This window comes from Erinaceus europaeus, chromosome X (genome assembly GCF_950295315.1).
Source record: "Erinaceus europaeus chromosome X, mEriEur2.1, whole genome shotgun sequence".
In the NCBI taxonomy this organism is placed as follows: Eukaryota; Metazoa; Chordata; class Mammalia; order Eulipotyphla; family Erinaceidae; genus Erinaceus; species Erinaceus europaeus.
Window position 1 is genome coordinate 116,103,217 of NC_080185.1, and position 24,711 is coordinate 116,127,927.

Below are 24,711 nucleotides of genomic sequence, written 5' to 3' on the forward strand. Positions count from 1 at the left end.
TTTAACTTCATATTTATATGTAATAGACTATACAATATATCTTTTATGTTCAAATAAGATCTGTATCTATATATATCAGAACAAAATAGAAAGCATTCATGTACTTACAAGGGAAAAAGAGCTGTGTATGTAATAACAAAATATAAGGACAGTCACATTTTAAAAAAGGACATTTGTTACTAGGAAAGTATGGTCTGTCCCTCTGGCAATTCTAATGGAGCATTTTTTAATAACTCATCCTCTCTCCCTGACTTCATGAAGATTCACCATATGTCATCTAAGTCAAAACCCTTTTGTTTATAATAATATATTGTTTCTAAGTGTTACTGAAGCAACACTTTTTTTCTACTTTGCAAAGATAAATCTTTTCCCCTGTTATGGAGTTATAAGTTAACTCAATTTTCGTGGGGTTTGAAATGTCATAGTATAAACAGGAATCAGTTGATAGTGACAAGCTGACAGCACTTTTTTTTTTTTTGCTTTCCAAGCAAATAACTTTTTTTCAAAAATCCCATATGAAGACACAATTCTGAGCCTTTTTCCCATTAACATATGGCTACTTAACATTGATTTTTAAAGTTTAGGTGCCGTTGATTTATAAGCTATATAATTTCATAAGTTCAGTTTCACACATCAATAAATGGCTGGCTATATGACTACTTTTAATTAATGTTCTACAAAAATGATATTGTTTTGGGGGGTTTTGCATGGCAAATTATAGTTATTAAGATAAGGGATGCATTATTATTTTCCTTTGTGTCCATATATGTATATGTGTATAATATATAATCCCCAACACTTTTAATAGAGATAGAAATGGGGGGGAGAGAAAATGAGACATTTGCATTACTGCTTCACATCTCTGAAGCTTCCTCCTCTTCAGATGGAAACTAGGGGCTTGAATCAAAGTCCTTAAATATGGTAATATGTGTAAACAATGAGGCAGGCCACTACATGACCCCTTATCCTCACATTGTCTTATACTCTGATGATATCTGACTACTAGAGATGGGGGGGGATGTAAATGTCTTTCAGATCTATTCCTATTTAGTAAAAATACACCTATTTCTATGCTGCATAGGAGAATCTCCAGGTGGTGTGTGGTAGCGCAGCGGGTTAAGTGCACATGGCTTAAAGTACAAGGACCGGCATAAGGAGAATTTCCAAACGCAAATTTAGAACAGTGATTAAGACTGAGAGTTATCAATTTCACTATACATTTTTCACTGGAGTACATATATCCTTAGTAGTATAGGTCATGAGTACTAAATATTTGTTTAAGTATTTTAACTATGCTGTGAAAATAACTTATACAAACCTACCTGATTTGGCATCTTTAAGACTATACATGAAAATAAAAAGAGTAAGAAAATTTCATCCAACTAATGCAGTTTTTAAACTTTATATTATAAAAATATACTTAAAATTGCTATTGATTTAATAAAATGCCTTCTGAAATTTGCACAGTATGGGAGGGCAGGTGGTGGTGCACTTGGTTAAATGCTCATATAACATTGTGCAAGGACCCAGGCTCAAGCCCTTGGTCCCCACCTGAATGGGGCAAACTTCACTAGAGATGAAGCAAGGCTATAGGTGTCTCTCTGTTTCTCTACTTCTCTATCTTCTCACCTCAATTTCTCTCTGTCTCTATCTAATAATAAATAAAAATATTTAAAAATATATTTACACAGTATGGGCACAAAGAAAGCAAAGATTAAAAAAAAAGACTTACTATATGTTTCCTTACTAAAATATTTCCTATTCCTAAAAAGGAAAATGAAGTTGTAGTTAACCTGGAAGTATATTAGAAAGAAAATTAAACTAAATCCAGTTTTTAATTTAAAGATACTATTGAATTTTTTTATTTTTTATATTTATTTATGTGTTTTTGCTTTTCTTGCCCTTGTTTTTTATTGTTGTTGTAGTTATTATTGTTGTTATTGATGTCATCATTTTTGGATAGGACAGAGAGAAATGGAGAGAAGAGGGGAAGACAGAGAGAGGGAGAGAAAGATAGACACCTGCAGACCTGCTTCACCGCCTGTGAAGCAACTCCCCTGCAGGTGGGGAGTCAGAGACTTGAACCCGGATCCTTACGCCAGTCCCTGTTGAATTGTTTTTAAGTACTCACTGGAATCGTAAAGAAGGGATATTGTTTTCTATATACTTTCCCTATTCTCCCCTTCCTCCTCTTCCCCACCCCTCTTCTCTTCTTTCCTTCTGTGGAATCAGGGTATCATGTTCACATGTTTTAGCTACTCCAGGCAGCCTTTTCATTCAGATAGAGGCAGAGACCATGTGAATGAATGATAGCACAGCACTAGTTTCCTCTAGTGCCATAGGACCTCCATATGGTGTCTTGAGCTTTAATCTGGGTTATTTTGTATACTTTCTCCCTGTGAACTATCTCTCCAGTTCTTTGTTTTATTGTTATTTATTTATTTATTTATTTATTATTGGATAAGGACAAAGAGAAATTGAGGGGGGGGAAGTAGAGAGGGAAAGATATAGAGAGAGACACCTGCAGCACTGCTTCACCACTTGTGAAGTTTTCCCCCTTCAGGAGGGGAACAGTGGCTTGAACCTGCATCCTTGTGCACTGTAACGTATGTGCCTGGCCCATATTTGTTTTATTTTTATCATGGTTTTCTAATAATGTTGGACAACCCAGTTCTTCTTGGTCTATTAGACCATGACTATTTAAAAAGTAGCAAGTTATTAAGTCTCCTATAAGTATTGTTAGTACAATCAAATGTGCTCTGTTAATATACAATGTAACTGTTTTTGTATGAGAAATTTGCTTGTACTCTTGTGAAATCTATGGAGGTTTGGTTCACCAATCATTTTAAAATGAAAAACTTGTTAATACTAATTTGTATTTGCAAACCGCAAAGCAAACAACTAAAACAAGCATTTATACAAAGATTTCCTATGTAGACCTTTGGTAGAGATGACACCAACTAATACTTGAAATCTATATAATTGCATTTTGTATCCACTTGAATAACTCAAAAATTTAATAAATTTCCAACACTTTAGTTATACTTCCTAGAAATTGGTTTCTGCTTTTCCTATACTGGTGCTCAACAAGGAGAATACCATGTTCAGTTAGAGCACAGAGATCCTGAAGCCCAGTGGTGAGAAACCAGACAATTTCCAATTCAGCATCTCTCCAGCTCTTCTTGAACTGGAGATGAACTAGGACCTCAAAACCCAACTGAGAGAGCTGAAGATCATAGCAGGCAAGAAAAATGAAGTTGATAGCAGTCACAAAGTTATTTTAATCTTTATTCCTGTTCTTCAATGGAAGTCTTTCTAGAAAATCCAAGTCTGGCTAGTCCATATACTGGGGAAAAAGTTAAATGGGACATATGTTGTGTTTTTTGCTCAGAGGAGAATTCTGCCTAAACCAACTCTAAAAAGCTATATAAAAAAATAAGCAAAAGCATCCCAGGAGCCACAGTATGGCAGCTGTGCATGATGCCATCCTGGAGTACTTGGTCTTCCCAAGTGAAATTGTGGGCAAGGGAATTTGGTGAAATAGGGCTGGGTGGTTGCGCACCTGTTACAGTGCTCAAGGACCCAGGTTCGAGCCCCTGCTCCCCACCTACAGGGGGAAAGCTTTATGAGTGATGAAGCAGGGCTTCAGATGTTTTTCTGTCTCTCTCCCTCTCTAACCCCCCTCGATTTCTGGCTGTTTCTATCCAATAAGTAAATAGAGACAATTTTTAAAAAGTTTTTTAAAAAAGAGAATTTGGTGAAATTAGGTGACAGCTGGCTCATAAAGGTTTATTTAGATAAAGCACAACAGAAAAATGTGGAACACAAGGTTGAAACTCTGGTGTCTGTAAGAAGTTCACTGGCAAAGATATTAATTTTGAGCTTCCAGAGTCCCAGTTGTAAACAAAAATGACCAAAAAAGAGAGAAAAGTAAAATAAAAAAGGAAAGAAAGAAAAAATACAATATTTTGTAGATTTAATATAGCTGCCATTATCTCTATAGTGGAGGAAGTTATCTTTTTTGTTTATTCTTTTTTAAATTTTATTAGTGATTGAATATTGATCAATACGATTGTGGAGCTGGGTGGTGTTGCACCTGGTTGATTGCACATGTTACAATGTGCAAAGACCCAAGTTCAAACTCCTAGTCCCCGCCTGTAGTTGTGGGAAAGCTTCATAAATTGTGAAGCAGTATTGCAGTTGTCTCTCTGTCTCTTTCCCTCTCTCTCACACCCTTCCCTCTTGATTTCTGACTGTCTCTATCCAATAAATAAAGATAATAAAAAGTTAACAACAACAACACAAAAACAACAAAAGAGACAAGATACATGAAAGGGGTGGTACAATTCCACACAGTTCCCACCACCAGATTTGACATCCATTCCCTATAATGGACGCTTCCCTACTCTTTATCTCTCTGGGAGTATGGCCAAAAGAACTTTGTGAGGTCCAGAAGGTGGGAGGTCTGGCTTCTGTAACTGCTTCTCTTCTGGACATGGGCATTGGCAGGTAGGTCCATAAACCCAGCCTGTCTCTGTCTTTCCCTAGTGGGTCAGGGCTTTGGAGAGGTGGGGTTCTAGGACACATTGATGAGATCTTCTGCCCAGGGAAGTCAGGTTGGCATCATGGTAACATTTGTAACTTAGTGGCTGAAAAGCTCAAATGACAGGCGTTTGCTTTTTGTTTCTTTTTCTTCACTCTTTTGTCTCCAGGGATTCACTGTTTCAGGTATCCCTTTTCAACTGTAAGATACAGAGAAACAGAAGAAACAGAAAGACATCACAGTGGGAATGGTGGTAATGCATCATAGAGTACATGCATTATCAGGTATAAGGATCTGTATTCTATTCTCTGGTCCCCGCCTGCAGGGACCAGCTGTATGATCAGTGACGAAGTTCTGCAAGTATCATTCTTCCTCCCTATCACTCCTTCCCTCTCAATTTATTTCTGTCTCTATTTAAAAAGAGCTGATATTGGTGCAACTTGGAACGTTCCTACTAATGACCACAGAATGTGAGCTCAGATCTACAGGGATGCAGAGGTCACATAGGCTCCTAAGCTGAATATGGGCCCCAGATCACATCAAATCAATGGGGTTTTACCAGGTTCCAGATGCTAGTATGATGCCAACCAGACTTCCCTGGACAGACAACCCCACCAATGTGTCCTGGAGGTCAGATTCCCCAGAACCCCGCCCCACTAGGGAAAAAGAGAGACAGGTTGGGAGTATGGATCCACCTTTCAATGCCGATGTTCAGCGGGGAAGTAATTACAGAAGCCAGACCTTCCACCTTCTGCATCCCACAATGACCTTGGGTCCATACTCCCAGAGGGTTAAAGAATAGGGAAGCTATCAAGGGAGGGGGTGGGATACAGAGTTCTGGTGGTGGGAATTGTGTGAAGTTGTACCCCTATTATCCTATGGTTTTGTCAGTGTTACCTTTTTATAAATAAAATAAAATAAAATAAAATAAAATAAAGAAGAGCTACAGGAAGCTATGCATCCTTTGTGTGGGCACAAAGCCCAAGGAGGAAATTATTTTGCCTCTCCTTTTTGAGTTCCTAGTGGTGATCTTATAATTAAAGACAATTTAATGGGAAAACAGAAAAAAAATATTGATATATAATAGGGAGAGGCTGAGTGGTGGCACACTGGGTTGAACGCCCTTGTTACCATGTTACTGGTCCCTACTTGCAGGGGGGAAGCTTCACAGGTGGTGATGCAGTGTTTCAGGTGTCTCTCTCTCCCTTTCTCCATCTCCTCTCAAGTTCTCTTTGTCCTAGCAAATAAAAGGGAAAAATGGCTGCTGAGAATGGTGAGTTCCTTGTGCAGACACTGAGTCCCAGCGATAACCCTGGTGGCAAGAAAGAAAGAAGCAGGAAGGCTCCCCACCTGCGGGGGAGTCGCTTCACAGGCGGTGAAGCAGGTGTCTGTCTTTCTCTCCCCCTCTCTGTCTTCCCCTCCTCTCTCCATTTCTCTCTGTCCTATCCAACAATGACATCACTAACTATAACAATAAAACAACAAGGGCAACAAAAGGAAATAAATAAATAAATAAATAAATATTTTTTAAAAAGAAGCAGGAAGATGAGGAGGAGGACAGGGATAACAAGAAGAAGAGCAAGAAGAAAACAAAGTTGAAATCTTTGTTAAGATTAAGATAAGAAGAAGTTATCTTTAGGGATAAGAAGAAGTTATCTTTAGGGAAGAAGTTATCTTTAGGGAAGAAGATAAGAAGAAGTTATCTTTAGGGAAGATGAATTGGAGTTTAGAAGAATAGGTAGGAGGTATGCTAATGGTGAAAAAATGAAAACTTTTGCCCATAAATCTGAAACTAGACAAGGATGTCCACTCTTGTCACAGCTGTTCAACATAGTCCTGAAAGTCCTTGCAAATAAAATTAGGCAAGAAAAAAAGATATTAAAGGAAGCTGAATTGTAAAGAAAGAAGTTGAGCTATCATTATTTGTAGATGACATGACAACATACATAGAAAACCCTAAAGATCTCTCTCTCTCTCTCTCTCTCTCTCTCTCTCTCACACACACACACACACCCCTCTAGAAACTATCAATAAAGTCAGGAAAGAAGCAGACTACAATATCAATATACATGAATTTGTGGCTTTTCCTTACACAGATGATAAACCAAAAGATAGGGAAATAAGGAACCAATGTCATTTAAAATTAAATTGAAAAAGATAAAATGCCTTGGAATAAATTTAACAAATAAGATTAAAGATCTCTACAATAAAAGATATACAACTTTTCTAAAAGAACTAGATACACAAAGAAATGGAAGGCTACCCCTTGTCAAAAGAATAAATATTGTTAAAATGGCTTATCTATCTCAAGCAACTTATAGATTCAATGCAGTCCTATCAGAATACCAATAACCTTCTTCAAGAAATTTAACAAATAACCCCAAGATTTATGTGGAATCACAAAAGTCCACAAATTGCCAAAGCAATCTGAGAGGGAGAAAAAAACAACAGGTATTATGCTTCTTGGCATCCAAATATATTACTAGCAGTAGTAATTAAAGCAGCCTGCTATTGAAACACAGCCAATTACTCATACCAGTGGAACAGAATCAAGAACCCAGCAATAAATCCACACATATATGGAGATATAATATGTGACCAAGGGGCCAAAAGTGGAAAACAAAGCCTCTTCAACAAATGGGGTTTAGAAAATTAGTCAGCCCATTTAGAAAAATGAAACTAGACAATCACCACAGCATCAAGCAATGCAGCATGGAGCAAGGGGGAGCTGGTGTAATGCCCAACAATCATTTAATGCCATACACTGAAACTAACTCATAATGGATTCAAGACTCAGGTATTAGACAGAGATAAATAGCATGATGGCTATGAAAAGGAACTCTCATACTTGAGACTCTGAAGAAGTCCCAGGTTCAATCCCCTGCATTACCATAAACCAGCAATGATCACTGCTATGGTTTAAAAAAAAAAAGACTTGGATATTGGATGTGAAAGTAGAAAATACATAAAAGAAGACATACGTGAAACATTTTTTAACTCAGACTCAGTCCCATGAGCAAAAGAAACTAAAGGAATAAAGAAGTGGGACTAGGGCAGAGGTTAAGTAGCATAATGATTATGCAAAGAAGCTCCAAAGTCCCAAATTCAATCTTCCACATCACCTTCAATCAGAGCTGAGCAGTGCTCTGGTATAACAAATAAATAAATAAATAAATAAATAAATAAATAAGGGAAGAAAGAAAGGAGAGAAAAGAAGTGGGACTACATCAGTTTAAAAGGCAAGAGAAACTTCCACAAGGATAACAAAGAAACCTACTGGGGAGAACTGTTTGCAAAAAGATATTTGTACCTTACACATTTGACAAGGTATGGATATGAAAAAAATTACAGAAGCCAGACCGTCAACCTTCTGCATCCCACAATGACCTTGGGTCCATACTCCCAGAGGGTTAAAGAATAGGAAAGCTTTCAAGGGAGGGGATGAGATACAGAGTTCTGGTGGTGGGAATTGTGTGGAGTTGTACCCCTCTTATCCTATGGTTTTGTCAGTGTTTCCCTTTTATAAATAAATAGTAAATAAATGGGAAAAAAGTATTAAAAATAATAGAAGGGACAAAAAAGAAAAAAGGGGAAAAAAAGAACCAAACAAAGTGTCCCTAAGACTTCACAAGTGGAAAGCAGTGCTGCAGGTGTTTCTACCAGAGTAGTGCTCTGGTCTTTCTGTGTATCTCTCTTTTATTAATAAATAAAATATTTTTAAAAAATTAAACAAAACATCAGAAAAGTATATTCTCTAAAGATGGCATTTAGGTATACCAAAGACACATTAAGATATGTTCCACATCATTTGTTTTTTTAACCAGAGCACTGCTCAACTCTGGCTTATGGTGGTGCAGGGGTATTGAACCTGAGACTTCAGAGCCTCAAGCACGAGTCTGTTGCATAACAAGTATGCTATCTCCTGTGCCCCAACATCATTCTTCTATATAGAAATGCAAATTAGGGGGCCCAGGCAGTAGCACACCCAGTTAAGTGCACATAATACTAAGTGCAAGGACACGTGCAAGAATCTGGGTTCAAGACCCTGCTCTCCACCTGCAAGAGGGAAGCTTTAGAAGCAGCAAAGTAGGTCTACCAGTGCCTTTCTCTCTCCCTCTTAGTGTCCTCCTCCTCTCTCAATTTCTTTCTGTCCTATCCAGTAAAATGGGGGGAAATGGCCACCAGGAGCAGTGAATTCATAGTACTGGCACCAAGCACCAGTTACAGCCCTGGAGGCAAAAAAAAAAAAAATTAAAACCACAAATGCCACATCACAGCTGTGAAAATGGCCTACATCAACTAAACAGGAGATGGCGGGGCCAGGTGGTGGCTCACCTGGTTGAACACACATGTTAAAATGCACAAGGACCCAGGTTGGAGCCCTCAGTCCCCACCTGCAGAGGGAAAGCTTTACAAGTGGTGAAACAGTGTTGCATCCCCCTTCCCTTTCAGTTCTGGCTGTCTCTATCCAATAAATAAGTAAAGATAAAAAATTAAAATAAAATAAAAGTGGTCCGGGAGGTGGCACAGTGGATAAAGCACTGGACTCTCAAGCATGAGGTTCTGAGTTCGATCCCCGGCAGCACATGTACCAGAGTGATGTCTGGTTCCTTCTTTCTCCCCTCCTATCTTTCACATTAATAAATAAATAAAATATTTTAAAATAAATAAAATAAAAAACAGGAGATGACAAATGATGGCAAGTTTTTGAGTTTAAGGAAAATCTGTTACACTGTTGTTAGGAATGCAAACTGGTGCAGTCCTTATGGAAAATGGAATGGAAAGTCCTAAAACAAATAAAAATATGAAAATCTGTATATTGAGCAATACCACTCTTAGACAAACACCCAAAGGGCATGAAAACATAAATTTGAAAGTATATAAACGCCCCTATGTTCATACCTGCACAATTCACAATAGCCAAAATATGGACACAACCTAAATGCCCAACAACATATGACTAGATCAAAAATTTATAAAATATTCAGTCTGTGAAATACTACTCTAAACATAAAATGATGAGATTAGGTTTTGTGGGGTAAATGAAGGGAACTGGAAGTGATTATGCTAAGAGAAATAAGTGAAAGGCAAACACCATATGGTTTCACTCATATGTGAAATATAGACAACTAAAGCTAATGAAATTGCAAAAACAAATGACAACCAAACATTTTCTTAGATTTTCTTAAAACTATGGTGTTTATAGGGATAGGAGGGTTGGGGTACAAGACTTATACTGTGTGATGGTATGAAAGTACAACTCTGAAATCTTCTAATTTTGTAAACTACTGTTAAATCACTAATAAAATTATTAAAACTAAAATCTATAATTTCTGACATATGAAAATTTTTATTAATGCAACGTTGGACTGTAACATTATATAGGTTTCAAGTGTGCATTCTTGAAAATCAACATATGTGTTCCCGTTTGTTCTGATTTCTCCTTCCTCAGAATCCTCCACCACATCCGCTGTCTACCCTTCTGGTAGCCATTAAGTGGTTTCATAGTCATTGTTTTATTTAGTTTATCTATTTAAAAGATGCTCTGTTTTTATGTAACTAAATGTAATTTCTTGTACTTCATCTATTTAAGAGATACTCTGTTTTTATATAACTAAATGTGATTTCTTGCGCTTCACACTATGTGCGCTTAACCCAGTGCACCACCACCCAGCCCGTAAATTTAATTTTTTTCCTCCAAGGTTATTGCTGAGCTTGGTGCCTGCACCATGAATCCACCGCTCCTGGAGGCCATTTTTTTCCCCTTTTGTTGCCCTTGTTGTTGTAGTCTCCTTGTGGTTATTATTGTTGCCATTGTTGATGTTGTTCGTTGTTGGATAGGACAGAGAGAAATGTAGAGAGGAGGGGAAGACAGAGAGGGGGAGAGACAGATAGACACCTGCAGACCTGCTTCACCGCCTGTGAAGTGACTACCCTGTAGGTGGGGAGCCAGGGGTTGGAACCGGGATCCTTACTCCGGTCCTTGCGCTTTGTGCCACATGCACTTAATCCACTGCGCCACCACCAGACCCCCGTAAATTTAATTTCTAACTCAAGTATCCAGAAAAGTCTAACTAGTGATAAAATTATTCATGTCTCAGGATGTTTTATTTGGTTGCATCCAGATATGGTTGGTCACCTTTGTGATTTTTTCTTTTTTTTTATTTAAGAAAGGATTAATTAACAAAACCATAAGGTAGGAGGGGTACAACTCCACACAATTCCCACCACCCAATCTCCATAACCCACCCCCTCCCCTGATAGCTTTCCCATTCTCTATCCCTCTGGGAGCATGGACCCAGGGTCATTGAGGGTTGCAGAAGGTAGAAGGTCTGGCTTCTGTAATTGCTTCCCCGCTGAACATGGGCGTTGACTGGTCGGTCCATACTCCCAGTCTGCCTCTCTCTTTCCCTAGTAGGGTGTGTCTCTGGGGAAGCTGAGCTCCAGGACACGTTGGTGGGGTCTTCAATCCAGGGAAGCCTGGCCAGCATCCTGGTGGCATCTGGAACCTGGTGATTGAAAAGAGAGTTAACATATGAAGCCAAACAAATTGTTGAGCAATCATGGACCCAAAGCTTGCTTTGTGATTTTTCTTAAGTAAACTCATGAGTTTTACCATTTCTATTCCTTGAGAAAGATATAAAACTGGAAAGTTTCCATGAAGTGTACACATCTACTTGTTATATTTATGTTTGATTTGATTATATCCTAAACTGATATCCTCTGTAATGTATCTCCAGTCTTGTCTTGGACTTACCCCCTGCATACTGATATCCCTAAAATCAAGTTATTCTATGCACCTTACTCAATTCCTACCCATACACATTGTTCTTGTTTAGGCAACATTAATATAAACTGTAGATGACTTGCAGGATCATTATATACTTTTCTTTTTAGCTGTTATCTACCTCCCCAGAAACTTTTTATTATTAGTTATTTGTTATTGATTTATAAAATAACCCCAGTGTAAATTCAAAGGTTTTTATCTGGCATCTTTAGTACTGGTAAACAAGATCATAATACATTCTTAGTGATTTGAAGGATGTTTCTAAATGTTTCACTATCTCCTTGATACTCACTCAGGATTCTTTATACTCTCACAAAAGCAAAATTCTATTTAGTGTCTAGAGGAAAGAACTTAGCGCGCACACACACACACACACACACACACACACACACACACCCTTTCCACTTCTTTTATAATGGTACACTTCCTGCTTTATTATGAAATCAATTTGTAAATAATATTAGCCATCATGGTTAAAGTAAAAGTATAACTAAGTGTTCTAAGTGCCTATTGTAAAGTCCCTGATATAGGGGGGTGGAGTAGATAGCATAATGGCTATGCAAAGAGACTCTCATACCTGAGGTTCTGAAGTCCCAGGTTCAGTACTCCACACCACCATAAACCAGACCTACTCTCTGCTCTGGTAAAAATAAATAAATAAATAAATAAATAAAGTTCCTGCTATAAAATGCCATTGTAAAATCCAGATGTGTGTATGTATATATTCATTTATCAGAGCATTGCTCAGCTCTAGTTTATATTGGTGCAGGGGACTGAACATGGGGCCTCAGAGCCTCAGGTCTTTTGTATAACTATTATGCTGTTTCCCCAGCCTGACCCAGAATGTTTTTTATCACCACAGAAATTTAATTTATAATTTGTCCTCATGGATGTCCATCATCTCCAATAACTATGATTTCAATTTTATCACCATAAAGTTGTAGTTTTACCCATTCTAGAATTTCATGTAAATGGAATTATATTCTATATACTTTATGTTTTGTTTCTTTCACTCAATATGTTTGCTATTTATATCACATATATTTATATTGGATCTGTAGTTTATTTCTTTTATTGTCTGAAATTTCTCTGGAAAAAAGTTTATGAATCAAATTTTTATATTTTATTTAATTATTTAACACATGATTTTAAATGTATATATTTGCTTTTTACTTTTACCCTGTGTACTTTACTTACTGGGTTTTTGTTGGACATGGTGTGTAATTTATAATGAATGAATTCCTTACTTGTAACTTTGCACATGTAGGAAACTAGGATGGACTTTATTTAAAAAACTAGATATAGCTGGCATATAACTTCTGGACTTTTGATGGTTCAACATGTGACTGTTACTTAGGGACTGATGAAAGTTGTTTTTTGTTTGTTTTCTTTTTGTTTTTATTTGCCACTGGAGTTATCCCTGGGGCTCAGTGCCTACATAGCTCCTCTGATCCCAATGGACACTTTTTTTTTTACCTTTTTTATAATGAGAGACAGAGAGAAATAGATATAGAGTGAAGGAGAGATACCTGCAGTACTGCTCCACCACTCATGAAGCTTCCCCTCTTCCAGGTGGAGACTGTGGATTTGAACCCAGGTCCTCATGAATGGTAATGTGTATTCTCTACCAGGTGAACCACAACCTGGCTCCTATTCAATAACTTTTATATATTTTTTGGGTGGGGTGGGAAGATAGTTCACCCAGTTGGGTGTACACAAAGCTACCATGCACAAAGCTCTGTGTTCAGTCACTGGCACTTTATGGGAGCATTATAGGTCCCAGGGTAAGTTCCACAGATGGTAGAGTGGTGCTGAGCTATCTCTTTCTCTTGCTATCTGTCCCTGTATATTTGAAATGAAAAGAATGAAAAAAATTAGTTCCGGTGTGTGAAATCACATGACAACCCCCTCACACGTACATACACACATAGACAGACACTAAAATATACTTCCGGGGTGAACAATATAGTTTTCCTTGGAGCATTTTCTGATTTGTTGCTCATAGGACCCTGGTTTGAACCCTGTACCCAAGGAACTGGGTGAAGCTTTGGTGCTGTGGTGTCTTCTTTTCTCTCTGTCTTTCTATCTCTGTCTCTCTTTCTGTCTGAAAAAGTGGGTCCAGCAGTGAAACCCCAGTGACAATGACAGTATTTTCTTTGAAACACTGAGAAACAAAGAAAACTTATGCCAGCTATCAGATGAGATATGTAGCAAAAGCTGAAACAAAATACATTTTTATGATGACTGCTTTAAAAATACTATCCAATAATTCCAAGACCTTATTCCTTTTGATGTTGGTATCTATTAGTTGTCTTTTTTTTCATTCACATTTCATTTTTCCAGTTTTTGCTATGCTGAGCAAATTTTCATTAAATCCTAGACATTTGTGAATATTGTATTACAAGACTGTGGATCCTACTTAATGTTTGTTTTAGCAATTATTTCACTGTTGAGGTATAGGTATAGATCCATCAGGTGGACTTGAATTTGTGCATCAGCAAGTGAGGCTATGATTCATTCTGCCTCATCTTCTTCTTCTAGCGTTTGCCCTTCTTCCGTAGCCAGTCAACAGCGTCAGGTTGAGCCTGATGTAAAGTTTCGAGACCTCCTTTGAATCTGGAGAGGTGACAGTCGTTGACTATGTGGGTCATTGTCTGTCTGGAGCCGCAGGGGCAGTTCGGGTCATCTCTGGCTCCCCAGCGATGGAACATAGCGGCGCACGGGCCATGGCCTGTTCGATAGCGATTGAGGAGGGCCCAATCATAATGTGCTAAGTCAAAGCCAGGTTGACGCTTGCAGGGGTCTGTGATGAGGTGTTTGTTCTTTACCTCAGCTGACTGCCAACTCTGTTTCCAAGAGACTGGAACAGAGAAGTTCAGTGTAGGCATAGGGGACCAGATTGGGTGACGAGACGTCAAGCGTTGGACAGGGTGGGCGAAGATATCTGCGTATATTGGCAGGTCCGGTTGAGGGTAGACGTGGGAAATGAACTTAGATGATGCCACATCCCGACGAATATCTGGCGGGGCGATGTTGCTAAGAACTGGCAGCCATGGAACCGGGGTGGAACGGATGGTTCCAGAAAATTTCCTCACGGAGGAATATAATTTGGAATCGACCAAGTGGACATGGGGGCTACGGAACCATACTGGGGCACAGTATTCTGCAGTGGAATAGCATAATGCCAGAGATGATGATTGTAGTGTGGAAGTGCTCGGGCCCCAATAGGAGCTGGCCAGTCTTGCAATGATGTTATTCCTCGCGCCCACCTTTGCTGCAGTTTTTATGAGATGTTCGTGAAATGACAGGGTGCGATCGAGAGTAACGCCAAGATAGACTGGCTGGGCTTCATGCCGGATCCTCGTATCGCCAAGCTGCACATTAAGCTCACACGAGGCCGAGGCATGGTGTAGATGGAAAACAGATGATACCGTTTTTGCAGTGCTAGGGATTAGTCGCCATTTTTTACAGTAATCAGATATCAGAGACATGTCTTTCGTGAGTGTTTCCTCCAGGATGTCGAACTTGGATGCCTCATTATAAATAGGTAGAGTGGGTAGGATTTTGATTGCTTTTTCAATTTCATATTGTTGATGGGTCTGTTCAGTTTTTCTGTTTAATCCTGATTCAGTCTTGGAATGTTCTAGGTTTCTATTATTTCTAGCTTCATATCATTGTTATTTGAAAAGATTTTTTGCTATTATTTCAATCTTTATAAATTTATTGAGATGTTTTTATGTTCCAATGTATAATCTGTCCTTGAGAATATTCTGTGATCACTTGGAAGAAATCATGTCCTCCACTGTTTTGAAGTGCAATGTGCCTTAACTACCTATTGAGTCCATTTTGTCCACTTTATAATTTTAGGCCTTTGTTCTCTTAGTGATTTTCTATCGGAATGATCTGTCCTTTGCTATAAGCATAGTGTTAAATTCCACTGCTATTTATTGTTTGCTGTCAGTGTCTCCCTATAGTTCTATTAATATTTGATTTATATCCTCAGAGATGCTACTATGGGTGCATATATAATAATAATTGTTATGTCATTCTGTTGTATTGATCCTTTGTCATACTATTATGTACATCTTTATCTCATACTATCTTTTTTTCTGACTCAAAGTTTATCTTATTTGACATGTATATAGTGGTTACTACTTTTTTTAAAGTTTTCTGCTGGCTGAGAGTATCAAAAACTAGTAAAATGCTAAATGCCAATTATACTGCAATTGAAGACAACTAAAAATATCTTTATCTAAGTGAGTTACCTACAGATTACACTGTAGTTAATCATGAAAGACTAATGTTTCTAAGATAAGGAACAAGGCAAGAGTAGTTGGTCTTCCTACTCCTATTTACCATTATAGCAGAAATTAACTAAAGAGAAAGAAGTAAAGAATACAGATTAGAAATAAAGTACCAAAACTATCTACATGTCCAAATGGTTTGGTATTTATATAGAAAGGCTTGAGGAGTCTACAAAGAAACAGCTAAGTTTAAATAATTGTTTACCAAAGTTTCAAGATACAAGGTCAACATAAAAAGATTCCTTGCTTTTCTATATATATTAGTAATTAGAAATTGACACACATTAAAAAACAAAAACCAGTACCATCAGGCTGAAGTATTTATATTTAAATCCAGGAAAATATGCATAGAGTCTATATGGTGAAAATTGAAATACTGTTGAACAAAATCAAGAACAATTAAAAAAATGGAAACATATATTGTGTTCATGGATTGGGAGACTTGCTAGTATTCAGATAAATTATCTGCTAATTGTATAAATTCAATAAAATACCAATTAAAACACAAGAAATACATATTTTAATTTATATTTATAAAATGGAAATACTGACAAGACCATAGGATAAGAGGGGTACAGTTTCACACAATTCCCATCATCAGAACTCCATATCTAATCCCTCCCTTGATAACTTTCCTATTCTTTAATCCCTCTGGGAGCATGGAACCAGGAGCATTATGGGGTAGAGAAGGTGGAAGGTCTGGCTTCTGTAATTGCTTCCTCACTGAACATGGGCGTGGACAGGTCGATCCATACTCCCAGCCTATCTCTCTCTTTCCCTAGTTGGGTAGGGATCTGTGAGATTCCACTACTGTGACTTTTTTTTTAAATAGAATGTGAGAATCAGAGATCTAGAGAGAAAGAGAACAGAGATTTAAGGGCGGTGGTGCACCAGGTTAAGCACACACATTATAATATGCAAGGAATCAGGTTCAAGGCCCTGTCCCTAACTGCAGGGTGTAAGCTTCACAAATGGAGGAGCAGGGCTATAGGTGTCTCTCTGTATCTCTCCTTCTCTGTCTCCTCCTCCTCTCTCAATTTCTCTGTCTCTATCCATTAATAAATAGATATATAAAATTTTTTTAAAATAGAGAAAACAGAGTTAAGCCTAGAAGGAGAGACATCACAGTACCACTCTATTACTAGAGAAGCCTCCTTCGTGCAGGTGCTGCCATGTGGTGGCCAGAGGCTTAAACCCAGGTCCTAGTGCATGACAATGCATGGTAATGTGAGCTCTATCAGGTCACTCATCTTCCACCTCACTCCCTTTTTGCATTCTTTAACTTTTTTTTTTTAAACCAGAGCACTGCTCAGGTCTGGTTATGGTGGGGCAGGGGGGTGGGGGTGGGGAGGGGTTTAAACCTGGAACTGTGACACCTCAGGCAGAGTCTTTTTGCATAACCATTAAGCTATCTACCCCCCACTCCTTTCTAAGTAGAACTACCCCTTATTTGTTCCCTCTGAAAGCTGGAATTCTGTCCCTAACATTCTGAAGGCATTTTCCCTTCTTTTGCTTGGCAATGCACAGAGAATCTGGGAGAGAATAAGGCAGCATTCAGCAAAGCTTTTTAGGGAGTTTATTGGTATAAAAAATTAAGGAATAGTCACCAAGAAGAGGGACAGGGTGGACAGTAAAAAGGAGCCATCTGCCTCACAGGAAAGACAGGGTGTCATGATGCGAGAAGAAAGCCAGCTGCTTGCTGTTAGACAGGAGAGTGCAGGTTTTATCTATTTCAATGAAAGCTGGGCCTGTGGCAAAGTAAGGGGAAGGAATGTGTTGGTAGCCACCCTTGCCTTAGGCAGATTTCTGTCCTAGTCAGTTGTCTGCTATTCAAAGGCCAGGTGTGGAAGCCTTATCTTTTGATATTCAGAATGACTATGTAAGTTTTTGCACTTGTAAATGTCCTAAGCCTGGGGTTTTTCACTGCCCTACCTCTAAACTGTCAGCCTGGTAAAAGCCTTATAATTTTATAATACTGTACATTCCATTTTTAAACAATTTCATTTCATTTATTTATTTATCAAATAGATAGAGAAATTGAGAGGGGCAGGGGAGATAGAGAGGGAGAGAGAAAGAGAGACACCTGCAACCCTGCTTCACCATTTGTGAAGCTTCCCCCCTACAGGTGGGGACCAGGGGCTTGAACCCAGGTCCTTGAGCACTATAGTGTGTGCACTTAACCAGATGTACCACCTCCTGGCCCTGATACAGCAATTCCATCAAGTGTTTTATATTTTATTAATTTTTTAAATGAAAGAGAGATTCAGAAAGATACAGAGAGACCAGAGTGAGGAGAGGCTTTGGGTTATAGTGATAATGGGACTTGAACCTGGGACCTGAGAGCCTCAGGCATGAAAATCTTACTGCATAACTATTATGCTATCTCCCCAGCCCTCATCAGTTGTTAAACCCTGCTAAGCATTTCAGGAACTCTTGGGTATTGTGTTACTTTGTCTTCTGCACAATCCAGGTTGAAGGGCCTGTAAAATAGCTCATTAGGATAGTGTGCTGCTTTGCCATGCAGGTGATCCAGCCTCCTGGTCTCTATCCAAAACAAACAAACATCACACTTGAGATCAGCTCCCACCACATTAAAGAGAGTTGGTTAGGTGTCTCTCTCCTCCTCTGCCCCTGCTACTGCCTCTCTACTCTGGCATCCTATTTGCAGATATCAGCCTGGAGTGGTAAAACCCCAGTGATGACAACAAATATTTATTTCTTAAGGACAGAGAGGGAAACACAAAGTGAAATTTGGACTAGGTATGGTATATGCACCAAACCAAAGGACTCTGGAGAAGGAGGTGGAGGGAAGGGTTGAAGAGATCCTTGGAGTCCTATTATTGCATGATGATTGAAAAGGACCTAAGTTGTGGGTGAGTGTTCTGTAGAGAACTTGTACAGGGAGATGAGAACCTGTACTGATGTGTCAAAAACTGTACTGTAAACCATTGGTACTCCAATAAAAATTAATACTATTTCTGGAACTTATTTCCACTTTTCATATTCAAGTCATAAAAAATTTTCAGCTAGATTATTGAAATAGTGCTTTCCCACTCTTCAGTACTATATCCTCAAATTCATCCTCATCTCAGTTCAAATGAACTTTTTTGTGGTCTGGGAGGTAGTGTAGTAGATAAAACATAGGACTTGCAAGTGTAAGGTCACGAGTTCAATCCCCGGCAGCATATGTACCAGAGTGAAGTCTGGTTCTTTTCCTCTCTTCTGTCTTTCTCATTAATAAATAAATAAAAATCTTAAAAAAAATACCTGTTTTCTAAAGTGCTATCTAATCCTGCCATTGTTTTTGCTTAAAGGGCTTCATTAGCTTTAAAATCCCATCATATGGTAAATTAGGCCCTCTGTTGTCTGTTTGCCTTTTATACCATCTTCTGCCACTCATATTTTCACTATGATGCTCTGATGCATAAGTGCTTTATTTCTTCCTATACGTTGTGTTTTTTTACTGTTCTTTGTCTTTACTCTGACTACCCTTTCTGTCTGACTACCTCCTACTGAGTCTTTCAGACTTAGTTTAGGGAACCTTTCCTGAATGCTGAGAACAGAAATATGTGCCCATCTTCTCCTATCCCAGAATGCCTTGTGGTGTTACTGACTTCTGTTGTAGGAGCCTAATCAACTATGTTGTATAGTCTTTTAAAATTTGGTTTTATATTTTATTCATTTTTGTATCTATAGCATTTAGCTCATAAAGTGTTACTCAGTTAATGTTTATCAGATGAGTGTGTGTGGCTGTTGATTTTACTTCTGTGAGTTTAATTTCATTAAAGTAACTGACCCCTTAACAAGTTTAATTATTCTTGATACGTTTCATTTCTTAAACATTACGGAATATAAAACATGATGTACTGGTATGAAATTAAGCTTATGAAAGATTACCACTCTAAATAACAGTGATAATTCAATTAAGAAGGTATTTTTGCGGTGGTTTATGGAGTAGCTACAATCAGACCTTCACTCTCCCTGATGCAACTATTAAACACAACAAGAGACCAAATTAGACACATAATCTACAGCTGAAAAAAATCCACAGCCTCAGGTAGGTGCCTCAGGTGGTTGGGGAAATGGGAGTGGGTTAGATGTTCATGGATTGGGAGAATAAATATCATTGAAATGGCAATTTTGCCAAAAGCAATCTATAGATTCAATGCAATCCCTATTAAAATCCCAATGATATATTTCAAGGAAATTGAACAGATTATTCAAAAATTTGTGTGGAACTCTAAAGCACCACGAATAGCAGAAATACTCCTAAGGAAAAAGAAGAAAAATGGAGACATCACAATACCCGACTTTAGCTTATACTACAAAGCAGTAGTAATCAAAACAGTGTGCTACTGGAACAAAAATAGTCATATGGGCCAATGGAATAGGATAGAGAGCCCAGAACTCAATACATACATATACAGATACCTAATATATGACAAAGGGGCCAAATTTGCCCATTAGGGAAAAGAAAGTCTCTTTAATTAATGGTGTTGGCAGAATTGGACAGCCACATGTAGAAAAATGAAACTAGACCATCAATTAATACCATACACCAAAATTAACTCAAAATGGATCAAAGATCTGGATATCAGACCCGAAAGTATAAAATACATAGAAGAATATATCAGTGAAACATTTCATAACATTAACACTAAAGACATATTTGGAGACTTCACCTCATGGGCAGAGGAAACAAAAGCAAGATTGAACAAGTGTGACTATATCAAATTAAAAAGCTTTCATACATCAAAAGAAAACTCCGTAAAGATAAACAGGAAACCCAGCAAATGGGAGAACATATTCACACATCACACTTCAGACAGACACTTGATATCAAACATCTATATAGAACTCATTCGGCTCAACAAAAAGAAAAAGAACAACCCAATAAAATAGTGGGCAGAAGACATGCATAAACAGTTCTCCAAAGAAGAGATACGCATGGCCCACAGACATATGCAGAAATGCTCTAATTCACTCATCACCAGAGAAATACAAATTAAAACCACACTGAGATACCACCTCACACCTGTAAGAATGGCCTTCACCAGCAAAACAGGAGAAGGTAAATGTTGGAAAGGATGTGGAGAGAAAGGAACTCTAATACACTGCAGGTAGGAATGCAAAATGGTACAACCATTATGGAGAACAGTATGGAGAATCCTTAAGCAAATACGGATGGAAATACCTTATGACCCAGCAATCCCACTCCTAGGCATTTATCCAAAAGAGATAATATCACTAATTTGAAGGGATATATGCACCCCCATGTTCATAGCCGCATTATTTACAATAGCAAAAATTTGGAAGCAATCAAAATGTCCCTCCACAGATGATTGGTTAAAAAAGTTATGAGACATATACTCAGCAATAAAAAAGATGATTTTATAGCCTTTGGGATAAAATGGATGAAACTTGAGAACATTATGCTTAGTGAAATAAGCAGGGAGGTAAAGGAAAACTATAGGATGATCTCACTCATATGTGGAATTTAGAGAACTGAACACACATACATAAAATAAATAACCAGACACAACACAACCCATATTTAAAATGGGAAAACTATTGTGGTTACCTAGGGGGGAGGAGGGAGGGCCCAGACTTTCAGTGGTGGGGAAGATGTGAAACTAGTCTTATCATTATTTAGTCCTATCAATAGCAATATGACATGTGGGAGGGGTGGATAGATTTAATATCTCAAGTTCCCCAACTGCCTAGACTATAGCCCTAAGCACAAATACTAGCTCTTGCTAATATTTATCTTAGATTTGCAAAATGATCATACTCTGATAAGGGGATTGTTTATGGATCTCTAAAAATGTATCGGAAAACAAAGCTCTGCAAACATCTAAATCAATTACAGCTTTAGGCCAGATAGGTCAAGACTTTTTGATCTTGTAAGTGTTTAAAATACAAGGAGATTCGGATACCACTAGAAGCGTTCAGATCATAGTGAAGTTAAGTATAACAACACAGATACTTAGCCCCCCAACTAATCTGGCTATAATAATTAATTACTGATATTTTAACTTTCTCTAAGACTATAAGAAACCCCTTGCATCCTCTTTAAGACCTGTGTTTCTCCTAGTCCTGGTACCTCTAGGATATGCAAATACTTCTTGAAATTCCTTTTCTATGATTCCTTACCACCATACCAACCCTGTCAACTTTAACCAAATCGCTACTGGTGGTTTCACCCCACATTATGCTGCTATTGAAATCCTACTATGGACTGTAACCTGAGATACCAGCCTCAGTAGTCAACCTCACAACTCTTCAAATCTGGTACTCCACTCTGTCACCATTCTCTCAGACAACATTCTTAGCCAACCTCAGGTCATGCCACCTTCCAAACACTCGGCTGCAGATGCTACCATGACTCCACCCCAACTTCTCTGGGCAGATGATCTCACCAATATGTCCTGGACCCTCTCATCTCCAGATCTCTAGTCCAGATATCTAGGGAAAGATAGAATAACAGGCTGGGGGTATGGATCGACCTGTCAATGCCCGTGCTCAGCTGAGAAGCAGCTACAGAAGCCAAGACTCCTACCTTCTGCTCCCCATAAACAGCCTTGATCCATAATCCCAGCAGGGAAAAAGTGATAAGATGAAGATAATGGGACTCTGCACTCCAGCTCTATCAGCACCCAGAGAGAGGGAGAAGGAAAAGGAGAGGGACATAACTTTGTAAAAATATGGACAGATAGTTGTAGAGAAGATGGTCAGCCCATGTCTAAAACCTTAGGGGAACCAAGGTGGATTGCAGTGGGGAGAGTGAAGATTCAGAACTCTGGTGGTGGGAATGGTGTGGATTCAAACCCGTGTCGACATGCAATTCTGTAATTTAAATATATAAAAAAGGGGAAAAAAGGTGTTTTTGTCTTCTGTATTTTCCATAAACTTGCTTTAATGGTCTTATGAAATAACTGATATGCCCCATTGGTAATAGCACTGTTCTGAAGCTTAGGTAATCTACAGTACAAACCAACATTTCTTGAGCACATTATCTGGGAGCGAGAATGTAAAGATAAATAATATTAATTCTCAAAGAAACTCACACTTTCCTGATAACTATGAGAAAATTAGTAAATAATTGGAAAAGGGGTTGACTGTAGGGTTGGCAGGAAAAATTGATTTTTTTTCATTCTGTATTTCTGTTTAACATCAGTCTGCTTGTAGCCACAGATTTACCATAACAGATCAATGCATTAATCAGGAGTAAAGCTTTCAGGGATTATTATGCATGAATACACACACACACACACACACACACACACACACACACACACACACACATATATGAAGAGTAACAAGCAAGGAAATTCAAAATCAATATATAAATCATTAAAATCCCAAATCAAAGATAAAAAACCCTTTGAGAGCATGTGCTACAGATAGTAGGTCAGTAACATCACCTTTTTTCTATTTCTATTATTAGATATTTAATATTGATTTATGAAATTACAAGATAATAGGGGTACAGTTCTGAACCATTCCCACCACCAGAGTTCTGGATCACCAATCCTTTCATTTCAAGCTACAGCAGTTCTCTCAATGTTGCAGATATGGGTTAACTATTATTTCTACCACAATCTGATTATATTTGTATATATTTGCCCATTTTTAAGGTCCCATCTTCTCTTCCTTTCTTCTTTTTTAAAATTTATTTATTTATTTAAGAAAGGAGACATTAACAAAATCATAGGATGGGGGGGGCTACAACTCCACACAATTCCCACCACCCAATCTCCATATCCCACCCCCTCCCCGATAGCTTTCCCATTCTCTATCCCTCTGGGAGCATGGACCCAGGGTCCTTGTGGGTTGCAGAAGGTGGAAGGTCTGGCTTCTGTAATTGTTTCCCCACTGAACATGGTCATTGACTGGTCGATCCATACTCCCAGTCTGCCTCTCTCTTTCCCTAGAAGGGTGTGTCTCTGGGGAAGCTGAGCTCCAGGACGCATTGGTGGGGTCTTCAGTCCAGGGAAGCCTGGTCAGCATCCTGATGGCATCTGGAACCTGGTGACTGAAAAGAGAGTTAACATACAAAACCAAACAAATTGTTGAAGAATCATGGACCCAAAGGTTGGAATAGTGGAGATGAAGTGTTGGGGGGTACTCACTGCAAACTCTAGTGTACTACTGCTTTCAGGTATATATTTGCCCTAGTTTATGGATACCTGTGAACATATGCTCTATCTCCTGGAACCTGGTCTATATCTAGGTTTTAGGACTTTGTTAAGAAGTGAACCACCTGGGATGGAATTAGAGAATACTATGAAAGGAAAGGTCTCACCCAAGTGATGAAGCTGAAGGGTTGTCGTTCCACACCTGAAATCTCTGGACACAGTCTGAAGTGAAGCATGCTGGGGTGGCACTCGTTGCGTTGATTAGGTTACGATCAGTGGATGCAATATTATTTGATAAGAATTGGGAGAAGCATACAGGAAAGTGGGCCCTACCCTAGGGTCCCAGGACTGGGGGAAGTTTAGGCTCTATAGTGGAAATGTGAGGTTCCTGCTGTCTTAGGGTTCAAGAACACAATGGATAGTTACTGTTATCATCACATTATTTCGTAATTGGGTTAGCTTTCAAAAGTCCCTTGTTAGACATACAATCAATTTTTCCCCCTCATATTAATTAAATAGTGATTTATATTACTACAATTTAATAGGTGTGTACATAAACACCATTCCTATCACCAAAAGATTGTGTCCCATCCCACCCACCTGCCGCCACCACCAGCACCACCACCCCCCACCGGCCCAGAAAGCCTCATGTTCACCCTCCCGCTCACCACAGGGTTTTTACTTTGATGCCCTACTTTCAATTTAGTAAGATCCTGCCTTTAGTTTCCCTTTCAGATCTTTCTCAACTTCTGTTGATGAGTGGTGTTGTTAAAATTTCGGAGGCTCTGGCCGGGCTGGCTTGCTTCACGGCGGGTAACAGAGACGCGGAGACAATGGCTGGGCAGGGAAGCTGTATTTCTTTATTCAGGAACAACGATTCATAAACTAAGACAAACTAATCACCAAACAGAACTCCGCTGTCTCTTTGCGGCAGCGCAA

At 38.6% G+C, this 24,711-nt stretch overlaps 1 pseudogene; it reads left to right on the plus strand.

Annotated features, from left to right (window-relative positions):
• Positions 1-3,100: 3,100 nt before the first annotated feature.
• Positions 3,101-3,903, plus strand: LOC103128046 (small ribosomal subunit protein eS7-like; annotated as a pseudogene).
• The last annotated feature ends 20,808 nt before the right edge of the window (positions 3,904-24,711 follow it).